The sequence below is a fragment of the Myotis davidii genome, unplaced genomic scaffold (genome assembly GCF_000327345.1).
Source record: "Myotis davidii unplaced genomic scaffold, ASM32734v1 scaffold59, whole genome shotgun sequence".
Classification (NCBI taxonomy): Eukaryota; Metazoa; Chordata; class Mammalia; order Chiroptera; family Vespertilionidae; genus Myotis; species Myotis davidii.
Genome location: NW_006293001.1, coordinates 1791691 through 1817794, shown reverse-complemented (window position 1 = coordinate 1817794; position 26104 = coordinate 1791691).

The window sequence follows — 26104 nt, the reverse complement described above, 5'->3', positions numbered from 1 at the left end:
ATTAAATTAATTCAAACAGATCTCTCTCCTTACCCAGAGGCCTCTGCTTTAAACCCATTCTTCCCAGTTTCTGGAATTTACCTTCCATTTATCTGGAATTCTCTTTTTCACCTGCCTCACACTGGCCTTATCCTCTTATACCAGTGATTGCACCAGACCTCTGGGTAAAGGAAGAAGAGCTGTTGCTACCTATCTTTCCTGGTCTGCTTATTGGAAAGGAGTCTTTTAAGTCAATTGAGAGAATTGCTCTTTGGTTGAGCATATTCAATAATTTATACAAGACCTTTCTTATCGTCTTTTAGAGTAAACTTTGTGTCACAGTATGACAAATACCAAAAGAAAAGTGCACAAATCTTACATGCCGGTAAATGTGCCCATGTAGTCAGCACAATAAAAAATTACCACCATCCCAGAATCATTTCTGCTGTCCACCTTTAGTTGATAATTCTCTGAAAGAAAACTCTTATTGATACTAGTGCCCTATGTTAATTTTACTTGTTTTCAAAATTTATATAAATTAACTCATCTTCTGTGTACTTTTCTCTCTCTTCTTTAGTTCAACATTATGTTTGAGAGATGTATTTATGATGTTTGTGTGGTAATAGTTCATTTTCATTGCTATATGCATGCCATTTTACATGTACACCACAATCGATTTATCCAATCTACTCTTTTTTTTTATTGTTTGAAGTGTTACATATGTCTCCTATTTCCCTGATTGACCCCCCACCCTCAACCCCTCTCATCCCCCAGGATAAGCACCTACTGCCCCAGTGTCTGTGTCCATTGGTTATGCTAATATGATGCATGCAAGTTCTTTGGTTGATCTCTAATCCTCCTCACCCCCCACCTTCTTTACTTTGGACAGTCTGTTCAGAGTTACTTTGTCTCTGGATCTATTTTTGTTCATCAGTTTATGTTGTTCACTATATTCCACCTATGAGTGAGAACAGGTGATATTTATCTTTCTCTGACCAGTTTATTTCACTTAGCATAATGCTCTTCAGTTCCAGCCATGCTGCTGCAAATGGTAAGAATTCCTTCTTTTTCCATTGTATTCCATTGTGTAGATGTACCACAGTTTTTTAATCTACTCATCTGCTGATGGCACTTAGGCTGTTTCCAAATTTTAGCTATTGTAAATTGTGCTGCTATGAACATAGGGCTGCATATATTCTTTCTGATTGGTGTTTCTGGTTTCTTGGGATATATTCCTAGAAGTGCGATTACTGGGTCAAATGGGAGTTCCATTTTTAACTGTTTGAGGAAACTCCATACTGTGCTCCACAGTGGCTGCACCAGTCTGCATTCCCCCCAGCAATGCATGAGTGTTCCTTTTTTGTCAGCATCCTGGCCAGCACTTGTCATTTGTTGATTTGTTGATGATAGCCATTCTGACAGGTGTGAGATGGTACCTCATTGTCGTTTTGATTTGCATCTCTAGGATGATTAGTGACTTTGAGCATGTTTTCATATGTCTCTCAGCCTTCTGTATGTCCTGTTTTGAAAGTATCTATTTAGGCCCTTGGCCCATTTTGGGATTGAATTGTTTATCTTCCTTTTGTTAAATTGTATGAGTTCCCTGTAAATGTTGGAGATTAAACCCTTATCTGAGATAGCATTGGCAAATATGTTCTCCCATGCAGTGGGTTTTCTTGTTGTTTTGTTGATGGTTTCTTTTGCTGTGCAGAACTTTTTATTTTGATGTAGTCCCATTTGTTTATTTCCTCCTTAGTTTCCATTGCCCTGGGAGCTGTATTGGTAAAGATATTTGCTACAACGTATGTCTGATATTTTGCTGCCTATGGCTTCTTCTAAGATTTTTATGGTTTCCCATCTTACATTTAAGTCCTTTAGCCATTTTGAGTTTGTTTTTGTGTATGGTGTAAGCTGGTGAACTTTCTTTTTCTTTTTTTTTTCTTTTTTTTGCATATATCTGACCAATTTTCCCAGCACCATTTATTGAAGAGACTGTCTTAACTCCACTGTATGCTGTTGCCTCCTTTGTCAAATATTAATTGAGCATAATGGCTTGGGTCAATTTCTGGGTTCTCTGTTCTGTTCCCATGGTCTATATGTCTGTTCTTGTGCCAGTACCAGGCAGTTTTGAGAACCATCGCATGGTAATATAGCTTGATATTTTGTATTGTTATCCCTCCAACTTTGTTCTTCTTTCTCAGGATTGTTGTGGCTATTTGGGGTCTTTTTTTTATCCCAGATGAATTTTTGGAGAGTTTGTTCTAGATCTAGCATTTCTTTCTTTATATCTAGTTTAATGGGGATTGCATTGAATCTGTAAATTGCTTGGGGTAGTGTGGGCATTTTAATGATGCTGATTCTACCCATGAGCATGGTATGTTCTTCCATTTGCTTATGTTTTCCTCCATCACTTTTTTCAATGTCCTGTAGTTTTCTGAGTACAGGTTTGGTTTTTTTTTACCTCCTTAGTTAAGGTTATTCCTACATATCTTAATTTTTTGGTGCAATGGTAAATGGAATTGTTTTTTTGTTTGTTTGTTCCTCTTTCAGTGAGTTCATTATTGGTGTATAAAAAAGCCATAGATTTGGGGGTGTTAATTTTGTATCCTGATACATTGCCAAATTCATTTATAAAGTCTAGTAATTTTTTGATGGAGTCTTTGGGGTTTTCTATGTACAATATCATGTCATCTGCGAATAATGACATTTTTACTTCTCCTTTTCCAATTTGGATGCCTTTTATTTCTTCTTCTTGTCTGATGGCTATGGCTAGCACTTCCAATACTATGTCAAACAGGAGTGGTGAAACATGGCATCCCTGTCTTGTTCCTGTTCTTAGGGGGAACGGTTTTAGTTTTTGCAAATTGAGTCTGATGTTGGCTGTAGGTGTGTCATATAAGGCTTTTATTATTTTGAGGTATGATCCCTCTATCTGGTTTTGGGACTAGGGTAATGCTGGCTTCATAGAAAGAGCTTGGAAGTGTGCCTTCCTCTTGAAGTTTTTGGAATAGTCTGAGAAGGATAGGTTTTAGTTTTTCTTTGAATGCTTGGTAGAATGCCTCTGTAAAGTCCTCCGAACCAGGGCTTTTGTTTGCTGGAAAATTTTTGATTACTGCTTCAATTTCTTCAATAGTTATCGGCCTATTCAGGTTCTTTTATTCTTCCTGAATGAGTTTTGGAAGCTTGTATTTTTCTAAGCATATGTTCATTTCATCTAGGTTGTCCAGTTTTTTGGAATAGAGTTGTTCATAGTATCTATATATATAAAAGCCTAAGCAACCAGCCAACCAGGCCAACTGGCTAGTAGCTATGATGCGCACTGACCACCAGGAGGCAGATGCTCAATGCAGGAGCTGCCGAGCTGTGGTCACTTGGCAGCAGCTGTTCGCGGGTGACGCATCCAGAACCAGAGAGGAGGGAGCCCGATTCCAGGGTGTGTCACCCGAGAACCATCCTCTCGCAATCCAGGACCCCTTGGGGGATGTTGGAGAGCTGATTTCGGCTTGATCTCTGCAGGCCAGGCAAAGGGACCTCACTGGTGCATGAATCTTTGCACCGGGCCTCTAGTTTTTTCATAATCCTTTGTATTTCTGTGGGGTTGGTTGTTACTTCACCTCTTTCATTTCTGATTTTATTTATTTGGGTCCTCTCTCTTTGCTTCTTGGTGAGCCTGGCTAGAGGTTCATCAATCTTGTTTATCCTTTCAAAGAACCAGCTCTGAGGTTTATTGATCTTTTGTATTGTTTTTTGTTTTGGGGATGTGTTGTTGTTTTTTTGGTTTCTATGTTGTTTATTTCTGCTCTGATCTTTATTATTTCCTTCCTTCTGCTTACTCTGGGCTTTTCTTGTGGCTCTCTTTCTAATTCTTTGAGTTGTAGGGTCAGATAATTTATTACCGTTTTTTCTTGTTCTTTGAGGTTGGCCTGTAGAGCTATGAACTTCCCTCTCAGGACTGCTTTCACTGTGTCCCATAGATTTTGGATTGTTGTGTTTTCATTGTCATTTGTTATCAGGATGCTTTTTATCCAGTCTACTCTTGATGGGCATTTTATTTATTTCTAGTTTGAAGCTATAATCAATTGTGTGATATGAATAATCTTGTATATATTTTTGGTGAACATATATATGCATTTCTGTTATAGATATACCCAGGAGTGGAATTGCTAAACCAGTTTTAGTATTTACTGCCAAATGGTTTTCCAAGATAGTTGTACCAATTTATACTCCCATCACTAATTACTTCAAAACCTCATTTGAGTATATAGTTTTTATCAGTATGGTCTTAATTTGCATTTCTCTGAAATTCAGTAAAGTTTAGCACCTTTCCACATATGCATGGCAATTCAGATATCTACCTTTATGATGTGCCTATATAAGTCTTTTTTCCATCTTCTGTGTACTTTTCTCTCTCTTCTTTAGTTCAACATTATGTTTGAGAGATTTATTTATGTTGTTTGTGTGGTAATAGTTCATTTTTCATTGCTATATGTCATTCCATTTTACTGGTACACCGCAATGGATTTATCTTCCTTATCATTCAGTACACAATAGTTTCTATTTTCTAAATATGACTTAACTTACACATATATTATTTAATTTTCAAAAAGTTGGGAATTTTCTAGTTGATTTGTAGCTTAATTCCATCAGGGTTAGAGAACATATTCTAAATAATTGAATCTTTAAAATGTATTGAGGAGGGAGAAGCAGAGGTAAGTGGAGGTGGGCAAAGGAATGAGGGAGAAAGGGAACACCTACAATAATGTCAACATTAAAAATTTTTATTTTAATTACCTAATTAAAAAATAAATGAAATTTATTAAGGCTTGCTTTATGATGTGGCATATGAACAATTCTGGAAAAGTAGAACATTTGGCAAAATTATATTCTGACTTTGCTAAGTATATTGCCAAAATGAATATTTTGACATTGCTTGGTGCATTATTCTATAAATATGAATTAGCTCATGTTGGTTAATTTATTGTTCATACCTTCTATAATCTTACTAATTATTTTATCTCTCTGATCTTCTATTATTAAGAAAGGTGAGTTAAGCCCAGCCGGCATGGTTCAGTGGTTGACTATCGACCTATGAACCAGAAAGTCACTGTTCAATTCCTGGTCAGGACTCATACCTGGGTTGCAGGTTCAATCACCAGTGTGGAGCCTGCAGGAGGCACATGATCAATAATTCTCTCTCATTATTGATGTTTATATCTGTCTCTTCCTCTCTGAAATCAAATATATATTTATAAAAGAAAGATTAGTTAAAATCCCCCTACTATGATTGCAGATTTGTCTGTTTTCTCTTTTGCTTACATCAATTTTTGCCTTATACATTTTGAAACTATGTTGTTGGGTAACTATAATTTAGAGTTGTGTATCTTCCTGGTACATCTACCCTCTTTTCTCTTTCAACCTGTTTCAATACTTCTTACCTTAAAGTCTGATTTGTTTGAAATTTTCACCATTCTTTTTGTTAGTATTTACATAGTATTTTTTCTGTCCTTTTAATTTTAACCTTTCGGTGCCTTTACATTTAAGACATGTCTTTGAAAATTAATATTTTTAAAAATATTGTTCAGTGTTTATTTTTTATCAAGTCTAAAAGTCTTAATTTTTGTGGTAGCATTTAACCCTTTTTAACTTAGTACAGTTGTAGAAAACAGTTACCATTGGATTTATAGTTACCTTTTTTCTATTTGTTTTCTATTTGTCCCACCTTATTCTTTTTTTCTCTCTTTTCCTGTCTTCTTCCTAATTAACCAAATCTATTTGTTGTTATTTCTTTTTTCTCTATATTACTTTGTATTTATACTTTCTTCTAATATTCCTTCAATGTTTTCCTTGGCAATTACAGCATACATGAATGAGTTAGTACAATGATATTAAATTATTTCTTTTACAACTTCCCTTTAAAATACTAGACCTTGGATCCCTTTAATCCCATGTAGTTCCCCCACCTTTGCATTTTTATCATGCATTTGCTTTCTCTATATATTATAAACCTGGTAATATTAGTATTGATATTTATAGATTTATTTATATTTACTTAGATGTTTATCTCTCTGTGTTCTTCATTCCTTCTTGCAATTCTGTTCTTCTATATGGAGTAATTTTTAGTTAAAATTCTAGTCATAAAAACGTCCTTTAGTTTATTTATTTTTTTTAGTAGAGATCTGCCACCAAAATTTTTTCTTTGAGTTTTTCTGAAAATATCTTTATTTCAGCTTATTTTTAAAGAATATTTTTGCTGAGCATAGAACCCTAGATTAGCAGATATATTTTATTCATTATTTTAAAGATGTCATTCTGGGGTCTTCTGAGCTCCATCATTTCTGTGAAAGTGAAGTGTAATTATATTTGTTGGTTTTTTTCTAAAGATAATAAGCCCAATTTTGGTGCTTTAAAATTTTTCTTATCATCTTTAGTTTACAGCAGTTTTTACTGTGATGTGCCCTGGTGTTTTGTGGTGTGTTTTTTTTTTCTTTTGTTTATTTATCATGTTTTTGTTTTAAAAAAAATCTGTGCATTCATCAGTTTAGGAAAATATCTTACCAATATATCTTCAAATATTGCTTATGTTCTCTCACCTTTCTTTATGTATTCAATTGATATATATGATTGAACTTTTACTGTTTTCCATGTGCCTTTTAGTGTTATTCTATATTTTTTATGCTTTTTTCTCTCTGTGTTGCCATTTAGACATTTTTCTATTGTCATATCTTCTAGTGCATTAATCATGTCTTCTGCCAAATCTGTTCTGCTGGGACTCTTATATACTCAGTTTACTGTTTTTAAGTTCTAGAATTTCCGTTTATTTCCAATTTAAAAAATAGATTCCAACATTTTGGTAAAAGTTTTTGACTTTCTAGTTTCTCTATTTTCCTTAGCATCCTAATCGTTGGTAAGATGCTTGTGTGCTAATACCAATAATTGCATAACCTCTGTATCTGTTTCTGTTATACTTTTCTCTCTCATTTCAGTCACATGATTTTTGTCTCCTGTCATACACAATAATTTTTTATGGACTACTAAAATATGTAGATAGAGAAAGCTATAGAGATAATAGAGTAGTAGAGGATCCACATAATGTTAACTACATCTAGAGAGAGATTGACTTTTATCTGCTAGTCAGATAGAGTGAGAACGAATAACCTAATCCAACCAAGGAGTGAAATGACAGAGTGGCTGCAGGTTTCGTATGTCTCCGTCTGTCTCTGGCTTACTTTGATTCCAAAGCCATAGTCCTCTTCTGGACGGGTCTTGACCTGTAATCCTTGTGTCTCAGCATGGCAAGATTGCTGAGAGCTTTTCTCTGCTTTCTGCAGGCTTTCTGTGAAGCTTCTTAGTCTTCCAAGTCATGTTTTTATATTTTTAACAAATGTATTGAGAAGAAATCTGGCCTTCTGTCAATTTTTGTTTTCTACCTCATTTTTTTCCTTAAAGACCCCTTTCTCCTGAAAGCAAGCAAACAAATGAACGACCTCTGCTGATTTTCTGTTCCCCAGCAGCAAATTCCAGATGCCCGGCCTTTTTCCCAGGTGCGGAATCAGCAAATACCCGCAGGGGAGAAATGAATGCAGACTATTGGCTATACTTTCTGGGATTTCCTCCTTTTTGGAGTATCCTTAGCTCCCTAGGCCTGGTTGTTTCAGCAGCTCTCCTATGTCTTGAACTATTTGCACCATTTTGCTTTATCCAGTTTTTCTAGTTGTTTCCAGGTAGCGAGTGGTCTGCTGCAAACTACTTCATCATAACCAGAAACAAAAACCCATATTAAAAGCAATATGGGTTTTGGAAGATATTGCTATGGAATAAAAGAGAAACTACTGGGGGAAAAACCTTTGGGGTTTCCCTGAGTGATGGTTTACCTCTCTATACCCAAGTGTCAGAATAACTGGTTGTAACCCAACTCTTCAATCACCTGCTGAATAAGCATAGACCAACCATTCAACTCTCTGCACCTAATAATCATGGACATTATCTGCTGGAGTTGTCATGTGAAAAAGTGTTTATTTGAGTGTTTGGAAAAGTAATCATATGCACATTATGAATAGAGCCAGTTAGTTCTACATGATCAAATATTTGTTTGTTTCTCTAGCTGTTCATTGGATAAATGTCTTTCTTCCTTAAATAAACTGTAAACACTTTACAGACAGGGCCCATGTCCTCTATTTCCATTTTATTTCTTGAAGTTCCAAGTTTTGTGAAATTCACAAAATAGAAATTGTTTAAATGTGTTACTGAAAAAAATGCCACCTTACCCTGTGTCCTTCCATGTTAAAGTATTCTGAATTGCATTATGAGCCTGATTTTATTTTTATCAATCTATGTTGATAAACCCCAACTAGAGATTCATTATATGTGTTCACAAATTTGGGGGACAGATTTTGAGGGTTGGCTTTTAAGATCTTTTCAGTTAATAAAATTTTAGGAAAAGAAACTTTCAATTGTGTAAAAGAGCAGATGACCCAACTACGTTTTACAGTAATTACTACTAAGTGGTAGAAATTGACCGCCTCTTACAAAGATGGAGCACTTAAAGTGAAATGCTATCTGCCCATCCATTCCCCACCCCACTGACCCTTCCTTTCATCTCAAAGCAAAGAGAAACTGTTGCTTATTTCAATGTAGTCTTGAAAATCATTTAGGCATAATTAAAGTTTGCAATATCCTGTAAATAAGTATTATATTCTAATGTTTTCTGCCAAGAATTGAATTTGCTAGGCATGACACATTTATTGCTGGCAGTAGATGTACCAAAACGTACCAACACCGGGAATTAATAAATACCACAGCTCTCCTATGGAGCAAGTTGCATGAATATTTAATAGGAAATGCATGATGAATTTCTTGCATGATTATGCAGAAAAACATTTGGGAATGGCTGCAGCTGTTACATGAACTAACTCAGTCTCTTTTCCCTCATCTCTTTCAATCTTTATCAATCTCAATATTGCACTTTAAATTCAGCTGTATCTCCGAAGAGGGTTATTGCAGACACCTGTCAATAGTTTAGGAAATGTGTGACCCTTACAGAGGCTACTAGTTAGTATCTTCGTGTGTGTACCTTCCAAAGGTAAATTTTGAGGTCATAACTAAGAGGTTCTTAGAGAGAGAAGGGCCACCAGGGAAATTTGACTCAAAATAGAAGGTGAAAGAAGCTAAAAGAGTAACAGCTGCCACTCTTACAAGTGTGTCAAGTTTTCTCTAACAACACCTTTCTGTCTTCACCTAAGCACCATAAAAATCTAAATTTAGGGATTGTTGGGGGAGACTATAATGCTTTAGGTATCACAGAGTTTTTTTCCTTTTTTCATGTGCATTAGATACCTACTAAACACCTCCTTCCCCCCCACTCCCCCCAAAAAATGTGTGCTTTTTCAGCAGGTGAATTATTTCTTTAACATTTTGGAAGCTTCTGGCATAATTATAAGGTTGAAAGATTATAGCACGGAAGGAAAATTTTTAAATTCAAGACTGATTGAAATTGTGTGAGTAGTGAGGTCAGATCAAAATGTATTGAAAGCCAGTTGCTTTAGGTCCTTCTGAGTTTTAAAGGGTATCGCTCTGAAACAAGCCACTCACACATCCCATACATCCCAATTCATAGTAGATCTTCAGCATCATGTTCCTAGGAAATTGGGATTCCAGAAAAACCTCCAGCTCTGGAATCTTTACAGGCATAACACAATGTCATCAGATCACTGCAGGGAGCTCAAACATGCTGTTTTTGACAATGGCTTGTGACCTTCTAATGAATTGCTGGTGACACAATGTCTCTGTCCCCTAAAGCAATTTAGTGCTTACTAGATGTCATTAAATAATTGTCACCCCAATAAATTATCAAGTGATAATTGTATTCTTAGCTTCAAAATAGGAAGAAAAAATTCCTAAACGACATATGTGTTCCCCAAGTGTGGTAGTGAGATGAGTTGCACCTCCAAAAATGGTGATTCTAATTACTGCCTTCAAATTTTGGAATCTATTTTTGGTAAGAGCTCTTAGTCAGCCTGGACAGAGACCCTGCAGTCACAAAGATAAATGCATCTTCACTGTATCAAATGTTTCTATCTAGAAAGGAGATAGTTAAAATCCCAAGGCTCCAGGATGTTCATCCAGGTAAAAATAATCATGAACAATACGAGAAAGCAACTTTCTATCCCAAAAGTTAACATTTCACAGTGAAGTGAGATCGCTTATGTCTGGATTTCCTGAGAATTTCCCACTGAAATCCAAATGTCTAATATGTGATTATTCTTTGGCAAGTCCACCAGAAAAGATCATTGAGGATGTCTGATGCTGCACTCCAAAGGCCTACAAATACATAATACCCAGAATGGCCCTGAACCTCTCAAAGGACATTCCCATGTCAGTGAATGAACATCCATCTTCACCCATCACAAAATATTCACCAGCAACATAGCTCCTTGGCAATGCAACTGAAGATGAACAGACTCATATCACCTCCTCCTTCCATTTTGTCTAAGTCTAAAATCACAACCAGTTCCTGTGTAAAAATTAAAAAGGAAACTCATCATATACTGAATTAACCTGAGTGCCCTCTTCATAGGGATTCATCTTTGGCACTTTTAGAATATTTACATGCAGGAAGGAGCGTGTATATTCAAAGAGAAAAAAAGCTAAAGGGCTTTTGTTCTACAAAGAGATGACTGAAATACATTTCAGCCTGACCATTAGAATATGATATATATTAGATTAAGATTTGAGTTTCATAGAACAGAGAGCAGAATGGTGGTTAACAAGTGAATAACATTGTTTGTAGCGGTTCTCAACCTGTGGGTCCCTACCCCTTTGGCGGCCGAACGACCCTTTCACAGGGGTCGCCTAAGACCATCCTGCATATCAGATATTTACATTATGATCCATAACAGTAGCAACATTACAGTTATGAAGTAGCAACGAAAATAATTTTATGGTTGGTTCACAACATGAGGAACTGTATTTAAAGGGCCAGAAGGTTGAGAACCACTGGTTTAGAGCCAATCTGCAATCTATTTGGAGACTGACTAGCCCCAACCAGATTTGCTCTAAAGGTGTCAGGTTCAAGCCAGCCATTGGGAAGGGGCCAAAGCACCGCCCCAGCTTCTTGTTGCCTGGATCTTTTGTTACATTAGCTCATGAAAACTCCTTGTTTGATTTGCATTTTACTCTTGGGCAATTTTACAACACAGAATAGTGATAAGCTTGCAGACTGATCCTACTCATTATATTTAATCATAACTTCAATAAGGGAGATCATCGGATCATGCCTTTGTCTCAGACACACTGCAGTGATTTTAAAATCAAATGGGCACCTTACAATAGCCTTGGCACGTGCTCTCCAAGATGAGCTCTTGAAACATAAAATAAAAAGCATACAATAAACTTGGAGAGATCTCCATTTTTTATTAGAATGGATGATTAAAACTAGGGAAAAACCTTGCCTGGAAGCAAATGTGTGTGTGTGTGTGTGTGTGTGTGTGTGTGTGTGTGTGTGTGTGTGTGTAGAGAGAGAGAGAGAGAGAGAGAGAGAGAGAACGAGGTAATGAGAATGGATGAACATCATTAAAGGGTTAGCTTAGCTGTGGCTGCACCACACATCCCTGCTCTAAAACATCCATCTTAGTGTGGTCCAACAGGACCCCCATGTTGTTTCGGGTTGGTCTCCTGCATATTAAGTTTTATATTATAGTTTAACAGAATCAATGCTTCAGTTTCTGACATAAGTTACTAATTTTCTTATGCTAATGAAAAACACACATCCGCTCCTTGAAATCCCCAAAAGCCGCATCAGTTTTGCCACTAATTGCAGCACTGTTGCGGCAGTGGAGGGAGATGGGGCGTGATCACAATGGCAATAGCTGGGAGAGGACTCTTTGTCTCCCTGAGTGGTCCCCTAACTGAAAACATTTGAGACTTGCCCGGCCCCTCTTGGCCTTGAATTCTCATGAATTTTAAGAAATTGGAAGCTCCCAAGAGCATGGGCGAGTGATGAAATAATGGAACTCTGGCCTAGAAGATATGAGGAAGAAAGTCAGACACAAACTTCAAACCTCAGCAGAAGGGAATTTGAGACTTAACCATTTGATCTTCTGTCTCCACCTGACAAGGTATCCTCTTTAAAGCCAAATGCACTCATCTTGGCTTCTCCAACAACTGCCACCTTACACATGAGAATATTCTAATGAATCTGACAAGCACAAATATAATAAATTGGCTTTTCATGAAACATAATATTCAAACCAGAGCACTTTGGGATGCTAAAAATTCTCCCAAAATTTTTCAAAAATCACCAGAGGTGGTTTTTTCCTCCCCTGAAACCCATCTCGGGGCTTTCTAATCCTAGTGAGTGATGCATAAAAATCCGTTTTGCTGAATAGACTTTGTTCTGTAGACAAAAACAGAAATGTCACAAAAAGGTTGAAGATCCCATTATAGGCAATACCTCTACTTGTGCATATTCAGAACACACATGCTCTGCAGATATTTTAGTGAAATTACTTGCTGCAAAGCATGAAACAGGCAGGAAGCCGATGCACAATGAATTGATTTCCAAGTCTTATTTGTGGCTGATTTGAGGTTAGAGAGCATTTCTGTGCTGGGTGGAGTGGCAAAATGAATGTTTATTGTTTAGAATTTAAAAGGCCCATTATCATGCAGACTCAGTAAGGTTCTGCCACACAAAACTGAGTGCCAGGCCAGCAGGCAACTGATTCAAGTGAGGAGAGGTGAGCTGAAACAGCCCTTCCACGTTAATAAAACATGTCCCAGCACTCGAAGGAACCCTAGCACGGTGTGAGAGCAGATAGAACTTATTAATCAGAACTACTGTTAACTCTAATTATAGGCTTCCCCCAAGTTACAAAATAAACAGATGCCTTGGCAATAAAGCAATGTTTTGTATATTGAATCCTGTATTTCCAATGAATCTTATTATAATTGAAAGCAAGTCTTAATAGAAAAAGATGTCTAATTCCATGATAGGGTGCTATCTCACATGAATAGTGACTATGAGATGTCTCCCTGTTCAGTTTCCCACCTTTAACCTTGTATTCTTTAGTTCTGGCTGAAGTGCCCACCCAGGAGTCAGGAATAGTAATGTAAGACTTTAAGTAAGACACTTTCTTCATCTTCCCAAAGTGTAGGACTAGACCAGTTTGATGCAACTGTTGGTATGTATTCAAATGAATCAGATGCACATGTCCACCAAAATTATGTGCAAAAGAATGTTCAAGGTAGCATTAGTCATAATAGCTCTAAAGTACAAACAAGCAAAATGTTAATCAATAGTAGAATGGATAAACATATGGTAGTACATTCATACAATTGCACATCAAATGACAAACTACACTTGCACGCAATTATAAACATTCTATGATCAAAAGAGTCAGACACAAAAGAATATAGCTAGGAATCTACTTATTTAAATTTCAAAACTAAGCAAAACTCATCTGTGGTTTTGCTTAGTTTTGAAATTTGGGGAAAATGGAAGGGCTAGTGTTTGAGAGGGGATTCAAGAGAGGGGTGCTTTTGTGATTTTTCTATTTCTTGACAAGAGTGATGGTCTGACCCGTGATCATCTTGTCATTTATTGTGCTATACATATACAATCTGTGTACTTTTTAAAGCAAAGTTAAAAAAAAAAAAGTAAGAGAGGAAAGCTATACGTACAGGGACATAGATTGGCTCAAACGGGCTGAAATCTTTGTTTCTCATTTACAAACTCTGTGACCTTGAGTAATTTATTCAATTTCTCCATTTTTCATTGTTAAAATGAAGATAATATTTACCAGCTTTGTATTACTAAATGGGAAAATTCATGAAATATCATTAAGTACAGTAAATTACAATCCCCTCAGTTTATAAGTGAACAAACCAAGGGACAGAGAAGTGACGTGTCTTGTTCAGGATCCCTCTGCTAGCCTGTCACCAGGGCCAGAATTTAGGCTCATACCAGATAGCACTCACCAGCAAAGGCAGCTATTATACTGCAAACTCAAAGTGAACGGAAGACACCCTTTAGGCCATGTTGTTTACTTCTATGTGTATCAAGAACAGAAAACAAGACAGAAATTACTTCTTCCCTCTGATCCTGGCTATAGTTAGAACTCTGGCAGTCTCTGCAGAGCAGCCCTGGGAAAAAAAGATAACAAAGGAAATCAAATAAGTAATTAAGTCAATTCAACAAATATTTACTCAGCACATACTGTATGCCAGAATTCTACACCCTTAAAATTCATCAGTAAGCAAAAGAGACAAAATGTTTGCCCTCCAATTTGTTCTAGCAGATAGAGGGAAAAGAGAGGGAAGGAGTTGGACAGTGAAAATTAATTAATATGATTAAATAACACATATTGTTTTTGAAGGTAATAGATACCTATTGCAAAATGTAGGTTTTAAAATTATTCAGAGATGGTGAGGCCAGCAGATCCAGCATAACTGGCATTAAAAAGGTAACTGTTATACTCAGAAGTCCCAAGAGGAGGGAGCTCACCCCATTGCAGGGTCCACATGCGGAAACACCAGGGTCCATCAGGAGGCAGGAGAAACAAGAAGATGTGGCGAGAGCCTTTATTTGGGTTTCTGCAAGAAGAAACAGGGGAGCGAGGATAAGCAAGTTTAGGATTGGCTACTTGGGATAATTTCAGCGGGTTCTGGATGGAGATGCTTGGCCGCAGATTGTTTAGGGCAGGGAATGTTGCCCCAGAGTGCGTAGTTGGGCATTTGGGCCTTGGGTTGTTTGGGTTGCATATGAAAGCTGCACTTACAGGCCAGAAGCTTACTATTTCTAGGAACTGGCTAGTCCAGAGAGAGGGGGCATCTCCAGAGTCAGCAAGGTGCCAGATGTCAGAGCATCAGAAACATCTGGTGAATACAATGCTCTGAAAAACAAATATGGCAGGGATGTGAAGTCATGATGAGGAGCTAATAACCACACCAAATTTAGAACATTTATCAAATAAATCACCAAAGGGGCATCTGAATCGTTATCAGAGTAGATTTATTTTTCCTTCTACTTTTTTATTTTAGTCCTTAGCTGTCATTGGAAAATTGACTGACATGCAGGAGACAATGTCTTGCATATGAAAATTGTATCACATTTTTTGACGAAGCACAACACTATAAAATAAAATAAGAAATGATGGTTACCTGTTTACTTCTATGCATAGAAGCCACCCAAGCAGAAATGAGCTTTAAGTCATCATTCTGCCAAAATAGCTGCTTGCGTATGCTTATATTTTCTGCACTTAAATATAAATCTCATGGTCAGGTCACCTGACCTAAAGTTTTCATATGTAACTATAGCTCTACAAAGATATAGCATGAAGGTGACAGAACAATCTATGGTTATGTGCAGCTTACTATACACAGTTCTAAATAATAATAATTTAAAAAGGCTATGCAATGATCCTAATCACTCCTTATTGTGATGTAATTATCTTCAATCAGTGTGGTTAAGAGAATAGTTCTGATCTAGGTCTATGCTTAATGCCCTTCACAGTCAACCAGTAAGAAATAGTAGCTGGTGGCACAGACCTTGGTGAGTAAAGCAGAATGGAGAACAATTAAAAGTTGGCAGAGTAGTAAGAGTTAGACATGATTAACCCAAGAAATAATGACAAGAAAGAAAACCTCTTTTGCAAACATTTTTAAACACTGTTTTATATGTAATCAAGGCAATCACAACCTGTCCTAAGCACATAACACTTCTGAATAGATGGCAGCAGAGACTGGGGAGTTTTAAGAGGCCCCAGAGTGGTTAATGGGGAAATTAGCACGATTCAGAAAAGACATTAATTAGGTCAATCTGCAGTTTTGAAAAACGTTAGCACCTCTCCAATGCTATTAGTGAATTAATGACCCCAGTTACTGAACAATAGACAAAGATTAACATGAAAATTTGAGTGGTTTAAAACCAGCTTTAAAAGGGAAGTTCAAAGAGAGAGCTACCAAAGTTGGAAAACTACAATAAGAATTAATGGAAGTGGGTTTGTGAATTATAAACACAGACATATGAAATAATGGATTTTTTATAAAGAACTCCCCAACATAAATCTTAGAACCAAAAGGAAGAGAATGCCTAGAGATATTAAGCCTAAATTTTCTTAAACTTATGTAGAGTATGAATTTGCTCAGTAATACTTGGAAGCAGAAATCATCCCAATAATTTGTTGATTTTTAAATTAAATAAACTCTAGCATCCAGTTTCCCTCATCAGGGTGTGGTGTCATACTTTAGGAGCCTCTCCCTTTGAGAATACAGAATCCAAGGTGCTCATATAAGCCTAAATCCAAGGAAAGAACCTTTCCCTTAATTTCATGGTGGTTCCATGGTCTTGCTTCTTCTACTACTTACGGTAGTAGTCGGTCATCCAACTATGCTGCTTCAGAAAGGGCAGAGCTGTCCTTCTCAGCAGTGCGCACCAATGGCCACAGAAACCCTTGTAGGAATCCTACAGCATCACTCTACAGGGCCTCATGAAGTAAGTGCAGAATTTTTACCAGATGGTTTAATGTTTTATAATCTGTGTATTGCAAAACACTTGATTTGTTATGCAGACACCTGGGATTACATAATTTAAAATGCTACTTGTTTCAAAACACAGGATACCATAATCAACAAATTATTCCAAATTTAAATAATCATTCAAACTCTTGCTGTTATGCATCAATAATCAATAAAATATCAAGACTTTTTGTTCATATTTTTAATGGAAAAAACAAGACCTTTGGCTTATTTTGCCAATCAATTTAGAATGTGTTGTGTACACTCTCCCTTACAATAATATAAAAATCACAATTCATTGTCCAGAGCTAAAGCTTCTGCCTCCACACAAATAATTCCCAATAATGTGGCTGGGGAAAAAAAGATTAATATCCAGAATAACTGTCAAGTTACCATAAAAGGGATCCTTTATGAATGACAAAGCATGTTAACTGATTTGAATTCCCCAGGGTGGTTTCCACCTCCTTCACATCTATTTTAAGATTTGTATATGGTTCCAAACAATCAATCAATCACAGAGTTTGATCAGCTTTAGCACAGGGATCAGAAAAGACTTCTAACATTAAAATTTCTAGTGGAGGGGACATTATATGATCTGGAATCTGTAGAAAGAAAGGGCTGAGAGCAGAGATGTTTAATGATGTTCTTCCAGATTTACAAACAAGTTTGCAGTAATAAAGATTGAACAAAAGATTCCAAATTTCTTTAGAGAGAACATAATTAAAAGGGTTGTTTTCTTTCTAAAGAGAAACTAAAAGAGATTTGCAATCAACACAAATTTTAGTGGCACCTTTAGTTGTAATTGTAGACCTTCTCAAGAGCAAGGGCTTTGTAATCAATTTCTGAGTAGTTCTGCTTTACAAATCACACTGTTCTTGAATAATAGACAATTAGTGCCTCAGTGCTTCCTTGCACTTGCACTTGACTATGTCCAACCCAACACTGTGAGATGAAGTGCCAGGAACAAAAAATAATGGTGTTGATCACCTCAATGCACTACTCATATACTAACATTGAAATAAGCCCTGTAAATGCATCAGTTTATCCAGATCCTTACCTAGTTTTCCTCATTCTGGATTCTAAATATTGGTTACATAGTCAGGTAGATACAACAACTCGGGAGTCATTCTATATAATAAAAGGCTAATATGCAAATTGTCCCCTGGGGAGTTCAACCAACTGGGAATTTGACTGCTCACTATGACATGCACTGACCACCAGGGGGTGGCACGGAATGAAGAAAGGCCCTGGCTGGCAGCCAGCAGCTGGGGGAAGGAAGGCCCCAATGGGCCCTGGTTGCCAGCCAGGCCTAAGGACCCTACCCTTGCACAAATTTTGTGCACCGGGCCTCTAGTAAGTAATAATCCCTGGAGGGTTTGGGATTATATGATGAAGACAGAAGAATTTACTGAAAATGACTGAGCCATATTCAGCATGAGAATTTGACTCCATTTACTTCATACACTTGTATACAGTAAACTAAACCAGAAATATTGTGACTTTAGAATCAATCTCCAGCTCTGCTTCACTATCGAACTGATGATAACCTTTAACCAGAGTGATTAAGAGAATAACTGGTGTGGTTTGGATCCTTTTTAGAGCTTTGTGCTCCCAGGAGGGTTTGGGATTATATGATGAAGACAGAAGAATTTACTGAAAATGACTGAGCCATATTCAGCATGAGAATTTGACTCCATTTACTTCATACACTTGTATACAGTAAACTATAAACCAGAAATTGTGACTTTAGAATCAATCTCCAGCTCTGCTTCACTATCGAACTGATGATAACCTTTAACCAGAGTGATTAAGAGAATAACTCTGGTGTGGTTTGGATCCTTTTTAGAGCTTTGTGCTGCCCTCAGCATACATTTTCTGATATGTGCTGGTGTGCTAGTCTGATGGTCTAGTCCAGTGGTTGGCAAACTGCAGCTCGCAAGCCACATGGGGCTCTTTGGTGCCTTGAATGTGGCTCTTCCACAAAATACCGACTTCTGCTCATGGGCCACAAATTTTCAATCGCACTGTATGTGTGCGCCCACACGTGGTATTTTGTGGAAGAGTGTTTTTAGCAAAGGCCAGCTTAGGAGTACCCTAATTAAGTTAATAACAATGTACCTACCTATATAGTTTAAGTTTAAAAAATTTGGCTCTCAAAAGAAATTTCAATTGTTGTACTGTTGATATTTGGCTCTGTTGACTAATGAGTTTGCGGACCACTGGTCTAGTCAGTTCTTGAGAATAAAAAGTAATGCTGCAGTCTTTGTCACCCTGAGAGCTCTATGTCTGGGGCAAAAAGCATAACAAGTGCTCTCACTTAAACAGAAATTAACATGTAGGTGAAAGAAAAAGAGGAAGCTGTGTCTTCATGGGACACCCAGGGGTCCTGTACTCTCCTGACCTTGAACTTGGCTCTCTTAGTTCAAAAGCAGTAAGGGGAGTCCCAAGTGACAAGACAAGGGCCTTACATTTTTATAGTACCTTAAAAGTTTTATCTTGTTCATGCCAAATACTGCTGTGGAATCTATACTCCCTGTGCAAGCATTTTTCCTTAAGCTGTAGCAATGAGAATATCAAACCTCTGGGGTTAAAAAAAACGGATGCAATAATACTTTATATGTAATACTAATAAACATCATCCCCAATGAAAGGTGCCCCAGAAATTCCCAGTGGGTCACTTTCTACCCAAAACTGTGAAGGCTACAACACCAGAGGCTCAAAAACCCATGGACATTTTTTAAATATATATATTCCACAAAGTATCCCCATGCTTGGAAATCCAAAGTTACTGGGTTCCTTTCAATCTGTAAAATTGAATAGATTTAAGAGGACCACATTCTTGCTTTATTTGTAGTCTGGGCCTATCACAGATTCCATTTTTTATTTCTTGACTAGAATTAATACAAGTGCCTTCTAAGATGACACCAGATGTTCCTGGTCACTTTTCCTTTTTTCTGATAGCTAATTATCCCAATGATGTGAACTTCTCCTCTGTCATCTGCAAAACTGAGGAACTGCTCAAATGAGGTAACACAGCTGAGTTCTATAAATCAGTACCTGGTTGACACATGACAGGATCCAAGAGTCATGACTGGGTAGCTGCAGTATTTATATCCACAGGCTTGGGCAAGACCCATTGTTGAAGATGAAGTCCTCTAACAGAACAGTGAGGAACTTCTGCACTTGTCTGTGCTGGGCTGGGGGCTGCTGAGGTGCCTGACAGAGCCATCATATGTCCAGCCAGTTCAAGGACTCCATGCTGATTCAAGCTGTCATCATCATATTGAAGATTTGAAATTTTCAAGGAGAAATGGACAAGAGAAAAAATACTAATGTGTAATGACTATTTGCCACGTGCCAGGATCTTTGCTAAGCATTTTACAAACATTATGCCATTTAATCCTATTACAAACCTGATTCATACTCTCCATGATAATTACAATGCAGGCACTGACAAATTAATTTAATGGACCCTTACGCTATCCAGACCCCTGCAGTCATGCCATCCTAGTGTATATGGCTGAATCTTAAATTACATTGCACAGGTAAGAAAATAAGTCTTACAAAAACAAAGTAAACTGTGCAAAGCGTACAGCTCGAAAATGTCAGACTCAGGATTTGAACACAGATCTTACTGATCCCAAAGCTTGAAATCCTTTTCTTTTCACTGTACTATGCCTCCTTCTGTTAGTGTGACCTGTTCCACACCAGGAGGCTTTTGGTGACCATTAAGATGCTGGATGACAAGTTATCATGAAAAAACTATGTTGAACACTCACAACATCATGTGTAAGTCTGGTGTTTTTTAGCTTTTGTATAGTACCTCCCTAAAAACCAATTCTAAGATCTCTCCATTGTCTACAGACTCTAAACTCTCTGGCTCTGGCCTCACAACTTCATCAACCACCAGCCCCATGGAACTTACACTCCAATCATGCTCAGTGCCAGGTATATTTCCCAAAATACACTTGGACTTTTCTCTGTCCTTGTCTTTGTTCCGTCTAAATCAGAAATGTCCTCCGGCCTCTATCTTCCAGTTAAATGCAATGCCTCTTTTAATGGAGAAATAAAAGTTACCCTTGTATTAGGCAGTTAATTTGCCAGCCCCTCTCACAATCTCTGTAAGCAAGGGGCAGGTCAGTGGGCCATGTGATCCCGCCTTTCTGCACATTCATAACCCTCAGCAATGGCTGACCCAAGGTCAGACTACCCATCAGCTCATTCATAACCAATCAGGTTCCTTCGAAACATAAAGATTGCAATCAAGTGGCATTGAATACTAGGCCCCAAAAGGCCTATTGAGGTAGGGCTGGTAAAACTACAGGGCCAAGTGAAAGTTGAGGAAGTCATCAGAAACAAGGAGGGGACAAAGAAAAGCAGAGATAACAAGGATCAGAGACTGCTTCTGCCATAGTTCATCTGCCTCAGGCTCCCCTCCCCATGAGGCTAGCGATGTATTTTCATTTCATGTGACCTTCATATTCTTTAAACAACCCCTCCTTTACATGAGTTAGCTGGAGTAGGCTTCTTCTGGAAATAAGTCTTGCATGGAGAACAGATTTCTCTGCTCACTGTTTAAAATTTAATTTCTTCCTGGTTGGCATTTACCTAACGCTTGTATTTATACTTCAATTTTGGCACTTTTATTTCACCTTCAATTAATGTTAATTATGCATATATCTGTCTCCTCACTTTTCCTTCCAGACCAAGTCCATTCATTATTCTTTCCCTTAGTACCCTGTAGAATCTGGCACATACTAGATTCTTAACAAATGTTTATTGAATTGGGTAATGCTTAGTGATGTCAGTAACTATATAATGTACTGGGCCTTGTGAAATCATATTGACATGCCACAAAAGGTTTGGCCATCATTACCACTCCTAATATGGGACAAAAAAGGAATGGGGACTGGAGATGTTTAGCTGACCACCCCACATTTGTGTTCCTCTCTACAGTGCAGAATTGTAGTTACTAAATGGCTTCCCAGACAGAAACCATATTTCCTAGCCCCCTTTACATAATTAATGTATAGCTCTTCCCCATAGAGGGTGATAGAGGCTTCCTCCAGACCAAAGTGGATAATAAGGAAGTAGCCTGGTTCCCTGAATATTCCCACAGAAGGCTGCTAACCGGGAAACTTTTTTTTTTTAATGTGTTTTTTTTTCCTTTAAGAGGAAGTGTGAGGGAAGGAGAGAGAAACTTCCCTCCTGTGTGTGCCCCAATTGGGGATCGAACTTGCAACCTGGGTATGTGCTCTGAGTGGGAATCAAACCCTCGACCTTTTGGTTTTTAGGACATTGCTCCAACCAACTGAGCCACACAGGTCAGGGCTGGAAAACCTTTTAATGGACTGTGACCAGAGCAAGGAATAAACTTTTATTGGGTTAAATTACTGGGATTTCAAGGTTTGACTGTTATAGAATTGCTTTTAATTAAATGGAGAGGAGCACTGCTCCATTTTCTCTTTAAGGTTGGAGCATGTAATTTTTAATAGTCTTTTGCTATGTCTTATGCTATCGATTTAATTGATTGATTGACAAAGTTTCTTCATCACTATTTTTTAACCTTTATATCTATTTCTCTCTTTATATTTATACTAGAGGCCCAGTGCACAAAATTCATGCACTGGAGGGGGGGGTCCCTCAGCCCAGCCTGTCCCCTCTCACAGTCCAGGAGCCCACAGGGGCTGTTTTACTGATGGCTCCCTGTGGGGAGCAGGCCTAAGCCGCAGTCTGGCCTCCCTCTGCAGAAGGCAACCCGGCTGATCAGGAGAAGGCTCCACCCTCATCATCCTGCTGCCGCTGCCACTGCTAGCCACTGCAGCTGCCAAGGTGTTTTTATCAACACGGACTCCAGTCCCTTCACCACGAAAAAATGACAACTTTCTTCAGGCATTTTCAAGATGTCTCTTTCATAGGATATGACATTTCTTTCTTTCTTTTTTTTTTTTTTATCTTCACCTGAGGATATTTTTCCATTGATTTTTAGAGAGTGTGTAAGAGAGAAGGAAAGACAGAGAGAAACATCAATGTGGGAGGGACACTTTGATTGGTTGCCTCCTGCATGAGCCCTGACCTGGGCCCTGGCCAGGGAGGAGCCTACAAACTAGGTACATGGCCTTGATCAGAATAGAACCTGGACCCTGCGGTCCGCAGGCCAAGGCTCTATCCACTGAACCAAACCAGCGAGGGCAGGATATGACATTTCTTAGCTCGCCCCAAGTCTCCAGGCCTGCGCCATCTGTGGCTTGCCTCACTGCGCATGCAGTCCCCTCCCACCTATCTGCACATAAAAACCCTAGATCACCTTCTTGAATTCTCATTACCCGAGTTACCAAGAACACTGTGAGTGGTATACAGGGAGCTTAGCCAATGAGTGGTCAGAAAAGGTGTTTCCTCTGCAGCTCATGTACAGAGATGGGACTGCTGGCACACAGTGGCTTGGGCAAGGCCACCTGTGTGTGTCTTGACTATTACGGCATCCCGGCTAATTTGCATATTACCTCTTCAATGTATATGTTTATTTCTACTTGTTCCTGCATTGAATTTCTTGATGTCTACCGGTACATCTTCGGGGGTGAGGGGTGAAAGGTAAGATATGGAGTCATTGACTCCTCTGAACTTGGATTCAGCTCCTGGAGGCCTTCACTGGCATGTGGACAATTAAGATTACCTGACTCAGGGTGATCTAGAATTCTAACACAGTTTCTGGATGCTAATCTGGTCATTTCACCTCATGAAATCTGCAACCTGCACCCTAGATTCATCAAGCAGAATGTGGATGATGCTTTTTTTTTAAAGTTATTAATGTGTTGAATTTAATACAACAGGCCTCACTGAAGGGTTTCATCATGAATTTCACATACAGAGGAATCCTACAATATGTCATTAAAAACAATTTACAAAATTGTAGTTTTTAAGACAGATGGTGTGGCCACATAATGTAAGTAATAAGTAGTAGTGCCCTTGTCATGGTGAATTTACTACTTGTGAAATTTAAACCTTCAAATGATGATTAAGTGTACTGCAGAGAAGTATGATTTGGATGAACTCCCAAGTTTATCAGATGTTTCCAACATTGGCATGTATGGATCCCACAGATCATTAGGAACAGAGTGTGCTTGGGTTCAGGGCCCTCATTTGGTTTGTAGTTAAGCCATATAGAATTGCCCTTAGCATATTAATCTAAGGAAACTCTTTTATGGACATCTCACTCTATAATATGCCTCAAAATGTCATGATTTAAGCATTAAATTGGCTTAGTTTCTCAGATGAAGCCTATATTTAGATATTTATTGGTAACATTTGGGGCATAGTAATAATAATTAACATATAGTAGGCCATGACTAGATGGCAGACATTTTGTTAAGTACTTTGCATTTCTTATCACTCTAATTCTCACAGTAACTTTATGAAGATGTCCTGTGATTAGGGTCAATTCAGGGTTGAGGAAAACAAGGCTTACAGAGGAATATAGTTTGCCCAAGATCACCATATTAGGTCAGGGTCGGAACCATGGACCAGAACTAAGACTTTTTAAATCCAGTGCTTGCACTACCTTTTAAAAAAAACATGCAAAAATTATTGTATTAACACATAAGTGGTAGATATGTGATGTAAAAAACTTTAAAATACAGAGAAGCACACATAAAAAATATTGTATTTCTACTATTTAGAAATCACCGCTATAAACCTTGGAGCAAATACTTCCAGACACACATATTTACTTTTATCTAAATGAGATCATACTGTCATCTGGTTCTTAAATTTGCTTTTTCAGTCAACAAGTATTTCAGTAAACTTTCTTATCTAAACCTGAGATCATATTTACCCAATGACACAACAATGTTCTTGACAGCTGATTTATTTAAAGAATATCTATTCTAGGACGCCATACTGCATCTGTTTATATGCTTCTTACGATTCTTTTAATGTAGCATGGTTCTTTTAAAAAAAACAAAAAAGACATTAATTTGTAGAAGAGACTAGGCCAGTTGTCCTATACAAAGTTCCATGTCCTAGATTTGCCACCTGGTGTTGTTTAGCTTGTTACTGCATTCCTTGTTAGTTGTGAATGAGAGATCAGAGATAGTAATGAGAATAAGAATCTCAACCTATGATCAATAAGGAATGTATCTGTAGACAAGGCACTTAACTTTACTGAATCCCAGTTTTCTACTCACAGGGGATTGTGAAGATTAAATGTGCTGCTGAATGCCTAACATCAAACGCAACAAATATTGGCTAGCATTAGAGGGCAGTCTCACTAGGGTAGTATGTAATAAACAGAACTTGTTTTTAAATCAGTAACATTTGATAATTGATTGGATATGGGTAGAAAGAGATCCTTCAATCAATATGAGTCTTTACACTATTCTGCTTGCTTAAGGCAAGTGCTTAGTTTTAAAGTTAATTCCATAATATCATTATACTATATAGAACTGCTCAAAATTTTAAAGCATATATTTTAAAGGAAAACAGGAGTACTGAGGCCTGTTCGATTGTTGTTTCTCCCCTCATCTCTAGAATCTGCCTGCTCTGTTTACTGGCTGAGACCTCAGTAGGCATGTCTTCACCACACAAACCTGGCCACAGCTGATTGATTGTATGAAGAACAGATTCTTACCCAATCAGATTCTCTGTCCTGAGAGCGTGGAATTGGGACTAAGGAATTCCACACTGGTTTGTGTTGATCTGATGGATGAAGATGTTGTAATTCAGGAGCTCTGGGTCAATCATCTCCTGCCACATATTTAGAGTAGCAGCTAAAACTATTCTGCAGAAATGGAATAATAAAGCAAATCTGAAAAAAGAAAAATTAGAAATGAAAGAGATCTCTTCATTTTCCAATTCATTTCCATGTTTTGTTTCTAGTCACACACACACACACACACACACACACACACATTTCATTCTCTAATTTGATAATACATAATTAGTATTGGCATGACCTTTACAGCCCAATTAAAAGGGTTATCAGATTTTTAGCTGTCTACTAGTAGAGTCAGGAAATGAAGATGATATAGGCTAATATGTTTATTTCAAAAGGATGTTTAAATTGAAACAAATTTTCATTAACAAAAAAGATAATTTTATATGACATAGAAAAAAAGCCAAGATACAGAAAAGTGTTCAAAGATACAAGATACTACTTAAGCACTAAGAACGATTTTTTGCAAAGTCAGTGCTTAATATGGTAGAGTGATGCCCACTAATAAACCTTCTTAAAAATAATTATAGAATATTAGCATCTAATGAGTAGTCACTGAGGCCAAGCACAAAGTTTTATAAAAGAATCAGAATGGTAATACTTCCAGAGAGGTTAATAATAATATCGAATTCATTATTTTCACTAAACATTTAATTCAGATGAAAAAGTAAAATAGAATAAAAAAGTTACTAATTTGAAGATTCCTGGAGTGAAAATGTTTCTAACTGAGCATATTTATACACTTTCAAAATTTGTGATCTAATTTATTTTATCTTTTCTATCAAACCATTATTCATAGTACAGTGCTCATTAAGGGGGGTCACATCCTAGACGGCTGCCAGGGCTGGGCCTTCCTGTAGGTAAAGTGAGGGGCTGCCTACTGGCTTTGAAGTGGGCAAAAGTCTC